This window comes from Eriocheir sinensis, chromosome 32 (assembly GCF_024679095.1).
Source record: "Eriocheir sinensis breed Jianghai 21 chromosome 32, ASM2467909v1, whole genome shotgun sequence".
Classification (NCBI taxonomy): domain Eukaryota; kingdom Metazoa; phylum Arthropoda; class Malacostraca; order Decapoda; family Varunidae; genus Eriocheir; species Eriocheir sinensis.
Window position 1 is genome coordinate 6,133,664 of NC_066540.1, and position 7,865 is coordinate 6,141,528.

The following is a 7,865-nucleotide window of genomic DNA, read 5'->3' on the forward strand; positions in this document are numbered from 1 at the left end:
TTGCAAGGACGGAGAGGGAATTAATGGATCAGAGATGAAGCAAATGATAGAATTATAGAAGCCATGAAGAGGTTTCTGGAAAAGATGTGCTGTGCAAGAAATAGGGAATTGGAAGATTTGATGCTTGATAGTTTATTGTTGCAAGTAAAACAACAAAGGAGAAGGGATCAGGAGCGTGCTGTCCCGGGCAGTACAGAGTGTGATTGTACAACTCAGGATACATGTGGAAGTAGCACCAGGAAACTAAAAAGATACAATGGTGGGGACAATTGCAACAATAAACTATCAATCAATCATTTTTACAGGGTCTGGCCTGGCCTGACTCTCCAACCAGATTATCGTACTTAGCCTCTTATGTTTTCCGATTTCCGACCCAAAAACTGTCTCCTCCACTCCAATAACTACATCTATTTAAAGTTACCGATGAAAGGTTTAATTATTAATGTCTATTTGCGATAGTTAAGTGTCTAAAAACGGTAAATACAATGGTGGATACGATAATCTGGCAACACTGGTCGGTCACCTGTACAGCAAGAGCAAGAGCAAGAGAGAGGCCAAAACAGACCCCGCCGCGAGTCCATATTTCTACCTTTTACCCGTGTTTAACGCCGCCAAGATGAGCGAGATGAGTGCCGTGGTGGAGAAGCCACTCCGCGCCGTCTGTGGTGAGTGCAGGAAGCATGTGGAGGCTGTGGGAGAGGAGAAAATAGGGGGAAAACAAGTGCCAGGGCTGGGGAGGGAGAGATGGGAGCTGGGGAGAATTTTTTTTCGAGGGGGGACAGCGAAGGGGAGAGGGAGGGAAGGAAGATGTATTTTGACTGGGGAGGAAAGGAAGGAAGGGAGGACAGAATGGGGAGGAGGAGGGAGGGAAGGAAGATGTATTTTGACTGGGGAGGAAAGGAAGGAAGGGAGAGCATGATTCGGGGGAGGAGGGAGGGAAGGAAGATGTATTTTGACTGGGGAGGAAAGGAAGGAAGGGAGGACAGAATGGGGAGGAGGAGGAGGAAGGAAGATGTATTTTGACTGGGGAGGAAAGGAAGGAAGGAAGGAGAGAATGGGGAGGAGGAGGAAGGAAGGAAGATGTATTTTGACTGGGGAGGAAAGGAAGGAAAGGAGAGCATGATTCGGGGAGGAGGGAGGAAGGAAGATGTATTTTGACTGGGGAGGAAAGGAAGGAAGGAGAGCATGATTCGGGGAGGAAGGAGGCAAGGAAGATGTATTTTGACTGGGGAGGAAAGGAGGGAAGGGAGAGCATGATTCGGGGGAGGAGGGAGGGAAGGAAGATGTATTTTGACTGGGGAGGAAAGGAGGAAGGAGACCATGATTGGGGGAGGAGGGAGGAAGGAAGATGTATTTTGACTGGGGAGGAAAGGAGGAAGGAGAACATGATTGGGGAGGAGGGAGGGAAGGAAGATGTATTTTGACTGGGGAGGAAAGGAGGGAAGGGAGAACATGATTGGGGGGAGGGAGGGAAGGAAGATGTATTTTGACTGGGGAGGAAAGGAGGGAAGGGAGAACATGATTGGGGGGAGGGAGGGAAGGAAGATGTATTTTGACTGGGGAGGAAAGGAGGGAAGGGAGAACATGATTGGGGGGAGGAGGGAGGGAAGGAAGATGTATTTTGACTGGGGAGGAAAGAACATAAGAACGTAGGGAGCCTGCAAGAGGCCTTATGGCTTACACAGGGCAGCTCCAGATTCCCTCCCACTTCCACCTGTCGTCATCGTCCATGTAGCTATCCAGTGTATACTCTTAAAACAAGCTATCGTCCCTGCACTAACTATGTGATTGCTGAGTCTATTCCATTCCCCCACCACCCTATTACTAAACTAATGCTTGCCTATTTCCTTCCTAAATCTATACTTTTCTCATTTAAATCCATTACTGTGTGTTCTATCCTGCTGCTGGCTAATTCTCAGTACTTTACTTATATCGCCTTTGTTGTAACCCTTGACCCATTTGAATACTTCTATCAGATCTCCCTGCACTCTTCGTCTTTCTAGTGAATAAATGTAAGTTTAGATGTTTCAGCCTATTTTGATATGGGAGGTTCCTCAGCCCCTGAATCATCTTGGTCATCCTCCTCTGAACTGATTCTAGCAAGTTGATGTCCATTCTGTAGTGTGGGCACCAAAACTGGACAGCATAATCTAAGTGCGTGTGTCCTAACTAACGCTAAATAGAGTCTGTGGATGACTTCCACACTCCTGCTGGTTACCGTCCTGTTAATTAAGCCTAATACCCTGTTAGCCCTATTCCTCACACTGATACATTGCTTCCTTAGTTGTAGGTCAGAGTTCACTAACACTCCTAAATCCTTTTCACACTCTGCTCTACCTATCGTGTGGAGTCTTAGGGCCATTCTTACAGTCGTTTCCGAATGTTCGGAAGACGGTCCCTAACACGTTCGGGTGGCTTCAACAGTAGTAGTAGTATAGTAGTAGTAGTAGTAGCAGTAGTAGTAGTAGTAGTAGTAGTAGTAGCAGCAGTAGTACTAGTACGACTACGACTACGACTACTACTACTACTACTACTACTTTAGAAGCCACCCAAACGTGTTAGGGACCGTCTTCTGAATATTCGGAAACGACTGTTAGAATGGCCCTAAACTATATACCCGTGTAATGGGTTGCATGTTCCTACACTCAGTACGCTACACTTGGTGATGTTAAAATTCATCTGCCATTTCTCTGACCAAGCTGATCACAGTTTGTTGAGATCCTCCTGCAGTGCTCTGGCATCCTCTTCTTACCTGGATTTCTTACCTGGATGACCTTTCCCTATGAGCCATGCTGGAGTGAACCGTCAGGCAAAGAACCGAAAGGTCTCACCAACCAATGCACCAGCCTATCCAAGCTCATCAAAACAACAGTACATAATCCAATAAGACATAGGCTGGAAAGTGCATTGGGAATTCATTTTGTATGGTCAGGGATAACTAAGTAAGCATTCACTAGGTAAGCCTTGGTAGGGCAGTCGATCATCAACCAAAAGGCTCCAGACGTTCCCTCCAACGGTTAGCCGCGACCTGCACTTTATATTCTGTTTTTGGCAGGTATAGGTTTTTGTGGGGGGAGGGGGTCCAAGCCCCTCCCCCCACTGGCCAAGATCAGGGGCTGGACTAACTGCTAACCAAAGGGCTGGGACGGGGCAGCTCAGGGCGGACTGTCATGAGTGGAGGAAAGGATAGGAAAGGAAGGGAAGGGAAGGAAAGGAAAGGAAAGGAAAGGGAAGGAATGGGAATGAAAGGAAAGGGAAAGAAAGGAGAGGATAGGATAGGAAAAGGAAGGGAAGGAAAGGGAAGGAAAGGAAAGGAAGGGAAGGGAAAGGAAAGGAAGGAAGAGAGAGAGAAAGGAAGATAAAGAGAGAAACAGATAAAATTAAAGATATGAAGAAAAGAGGAGATAAGACAAAGAGAGAGAGAGGAAGGGAGAGAAAAAGAGATAACAAGGAGAGAGATAAAAGAAGGGTGAGGAGAGAAGGAAGAGGAAAGAGGAACAAGGAGAGAGAGAGAATAAGAAATAATAAAAAATAATAATAATATAAAAATATATTAATAACCGTCTTTATTCACAGCTCTGAAGAACGAAGGAAGAACAGAAGAAAGGAAGGAAGGAAGGCCATCTTGGAAGACTCAAGAACCAGTCACCCCAGTCCAAGGAAAGGTCGCAAGAGGTCAAGGAGGTCACAGTAGGAAGGAGCAGTCCAGTCCGTTGTAAAGTTATTGGAAAAGGAAGGAAAGGATAGGGAAGGGAAGGGAAGGAAAGGATAGGGAAGGGAAGGGAAGGAACAGAGAAGTGTATAATTATATAGTTAAGCTTAAAGTCACATACAGTCAGATACATACAGTTACACTCACATAGATTTACATACAGTTTTGATGGTGCGTTTGACAAAGGCGGTTGACTCAGTGGGTAGCGGATTGGCCCGCCCCATGGTGTTATGGACGCTCTCAACACAAGTACAGTAAACCCTCGATATAACAGACTAATTTATTTATTTATTTATTTATTTATTTATTTTTTTTTTTCACATCAGAGGACACGTCTCAAGGGCAATAAAGAGTCCCAAAAAAAGCCCGCTGCTCGCCGCTCCTGTAAAAGATAAGAGTAAAGAGTAGCCAAAAGAGCGGTCAATTTCGGGTGGAGAGGTGTCTTGATACACACTCAATTTGGGGGGAACTTAGTCCGTTATAAGCGGCGAAGATTTAAAAAAAACGTAAAATAATAAAACGACGAAGGAGTAAACGTAGGTATAGATATATTTTTTATTGTGTATGTTGTGTGCACGTTGCGTTGTCTATAGGGCCGCACAGCACACTTGGCGACGCACTCCGAGGCACTGAGGTTGCTAGGTTGTGAGTGGGGTCTTGCGTGGGGGTCATATTGTTACGGGTATGGGTATGATTTTACAAGTGCAGCGAGTAGCAGGCTTTTTTTTTATTATTGTTTACTTTTTGTGTGCCCTTGAGCTGTCTCCTCTGCGCCAATCTCACACTGGCAGATGAAACTTTTTTTTGTTGTGTTATGAAATAATGTGCTAACTGTTTCTGTCACAAAGAATTAAATGATTGCCTTTTCAATGCCTGGTGTACACAGCACCTGTAAAATAACTTGCAGAGAGAAATGTTCAGCTTGCTTACAGTTTCTATATTTCACACCGGGTTCAATTCCTGGGCGGAGTTGAAAAATTTAGGCGGCTTTTCCGATACCCTACGTAGCCCCTGTCCACCCAGCAGTGTACCAGGTATTAATCGGGGGTTGTGTCCCGTCTCCTGGGATCTGTTCCCTTCTCCTATAATTCCTTCCCCTTCTGTCTCTCTCCGGCATATGACCACAGATGTTGCGCCGACTAGACCAAACTTTCCAACTTTTTCTGACCTTCTCCGTTATATCCAAAATCCATTATAAGTGGGTCCATTATATCCAGGGTTTACTGCATATGTATATAGTTAAGCTGTTGTAGTTACCAGAAGCGGGTGGTTCAAAACTATTCTTGGTCGGTCCCGGTGGATTTCTGACCCTCTGACCTTGTCTGTTATATCCGAAATCCATTATAAGCGGGTCCGTTAGATCCAGGGTTTACTGTATAGTTGAGGTGGTCAGTTCGCCTACAGTTGAGATACAGTTAGTTTTATACAGTTTAGAGCTAGCTTTCTTTCTCTCCGTTAAGATAATATTGCCTGTGTTATAGAGTTCAGCTTCCTCTCACTAGATAGGCATATACATAGGCCTATACAGTTTGCCACATACTGATTAGAGAGCTTTCTCTCTCTCTTTCTCTGCTAAAATAATAGTGCCTTTGTTATAGAGTATATATAACACAGTCTCATACGGTTAGCTAGGTACATACAGTTAACAGTTTATTTTGTTTGTATCTTCTTATCTTACCTTACCCTGCCTTACCTCTCTCTCTCTTGCTTCTCATTTCGTTCTCTCTCCCTCTTTACCTTTTCCGCTCCCTCTCTCTCACCCTACTGATACATTTCTCTCTCTCTCTCTCTCTCTCTCTCTCTTTTATTGGTAAATTTCTTCTGTTCTTTCTTTCATTCTTTATTTTCCTTCTCTCTCCTTCCCTTGCCTCCTCTCTCTCTTATTCTTCTCATTACGTTCTCTGTCTCTCCCTCTTTACCTTTTCCTCTCTCATAGGAATAGAACACATAAACATTACAAATTAACTTTTTATTAATAGAAAAACACACATACATACATACACTTAGTAACATTGATAAGGCTATGTTGGCTAGGGGGGGAGGGAGGGAGGAGGGGGTCCTTCATGAGGCTGGGGGGGTATGTGTCTGTGGGAGGTTGTCAACATACTGTGGGGGTACATCTGTGGGGTCCTGTGAGCTGTGGTGAGGAGAGAGAGAGAGAGAGAGAGAGAGAGAGAGAGAGAGAGAGAGAGAGAGCACCTCTATCTCACCTCTCGAGTCTCCCACTCACTCACTCTACGGTCTAATGTATATAGTTATGCATATGTTGTATTATATGTATATAGCTAATGTATGTTGTATGGACTAATGAAAAATATATAAAAAGGTGTTTGTCATATGTGTGTGTGTGTGTGTGTGTGTGTGTGTGTGTGTGTGTGTGTGTGTGTGTGTGTGTGTTCTTCCATCTTCCTCCTCCTCCTCTTCTTCTTCTTCTGTTGCCTTTATCATCATCTTCCTCCTTTTCCTCCTCTTCTTCTTCTTGGTCCCAACAACAAACACACCTGGAGAATAACTGTATTAATGGATTGGAGAGAGAGAGCTATACCAAATGAAGAAGATGCAATAACAGAAGGAGGAGGAGGAGGAGAAACAATGCTAAAAGAAATATGAGAGGAAAAAAAGGAAGAAAAAATGTGATGATCAGAGAAAGAGAATAAAGGAGGAGGAAGGAAGGGAGATAAACAAAAGGAGGGAGTAAGGAGGCAAGGAAGGAAGAAGGAGAAAATGTGATGATCCAAGGAAGAGAAAGAAAGAGGAAGGGAGAGAACTAAATGGAAGGAGGTGTGGAGGAAAATGGAGAAGAAATTGAAATAGAAGGGAGAGAAGAGAGAGACCAAATGAGGAAAAGAGGAAGATGCAATAACAGGAGGAGGAGAAACTGCTGAAGAAGATAAATATGAGAAAAGAGGAAGAAGAGGAGGAGGAGGAAAAAGGAGAAGAACCAAATGGAGGGAGGAAGAAGGAAGAGAAAATGTAATGAGCAGAGGAAGAGAAAGAAAGAGGAGAGAGAAGGAAGGAAGGAGGTAAGGAAGAGGAAAAGAAGGTAAGTGGAGGAAAAGGGAGAAAAATTATAAGTAGAAGGGGAGAGAGAGAGAGAGAATGTATACATATTACAAACACACACACACACACACACACACACACAGGGACAGAATTTCCCTGCCTACCTGAATATTGACAATGTAATATATTGTACTGAGTGACTCCACAACACCATGGTCTGCCAGGCCTGCTGAGACCCACTGCTGTATGTATTATATATATATATATATATATATATATATATATATATATATATATATATATATATATATATATATATATATATATATATATATATATATATATATATATATATATATATATATATATCACACATCTAGTATTTTTGGGCAGATGTGTGACTTATTCTCATTGTTGTTCCATGGTATCTTGATGTCATTACTTTCTGTGTCTAGACCAAGTAAACAGACCAAGACAAGATTAATTTTAAGTAGACAGACTAACAAAAAGTGTCTCATCTTTTAATTAACAGTTTCCTGTACGAGTTGAGGTTGTTGAGGCAGACAGACAGACAGGCTAACATAAGTGTCTCAGGGTGTGGACTCACCCTCAGGTTTTGGCCAACAGTCTGGCTACATCTTCTGTGCCTCTGAGCCGTCAAGAAGAGACTCGCTGTGCTGCAGGGAGCTCTCAGGGCACACTGGAAAGGAAAATCATCACAGAGAATGACAATGAAAAGGAACACTGGGAAGGAAGGAAGGAAGGTATGAGGGTGGACGAAGGAACACTGGGAAGGAAGGAAGGAAGGAAAGAAATGATGAAGGAAATAAGGTGAGACAGAGAGAAGAGAGAGATAGACAGGGAGTGAGGGAAAGGGAGAGAGAGAGAGAGAAGGAAGGAAGGAAGGAAGAGAAGAGAGAGAGAGAGAGAGAGAGTAAGGAAAGGAGAGAGAGAATAAACTAGATAGCTAATACATTAAAAGTCTAACACTTGGTACATCTAGCCCGCGCCTGAAAGGAAGGATGAACATCACATAACCTTACTCACCTACGCATACATGCTTAACAAAATTAACTCTTACTTAAATACTCTGGGGAAAATTCATAAGTGGGCTACAATTAAATGACTGTCAGGGAGGATTCCAACCTGG

At 43.5% G+C, this 7,865-nt stretch overlaps 1 long non-coding RNA gene across 1 annotated transcript; it reads left to right on the forward strand.

Moving 5' to 3' along the window:
• The first annotated feature begins 535 nt into the window (after positions 1-535).
• Positions 536-4,483, forward strand: LOC127006087 (uncharacterized). Its single transcript, XR_007759050.1, has 2 exons — positions 536-665; positions 3,577-4,483. It is a non-coding gene; the product is annotated as an uncharacterized LOC127006087 (long non-coding RNA).
• The last annotated feature ends 3,382 nt before the right edge of the window (positions 4,484-7,865 follow it).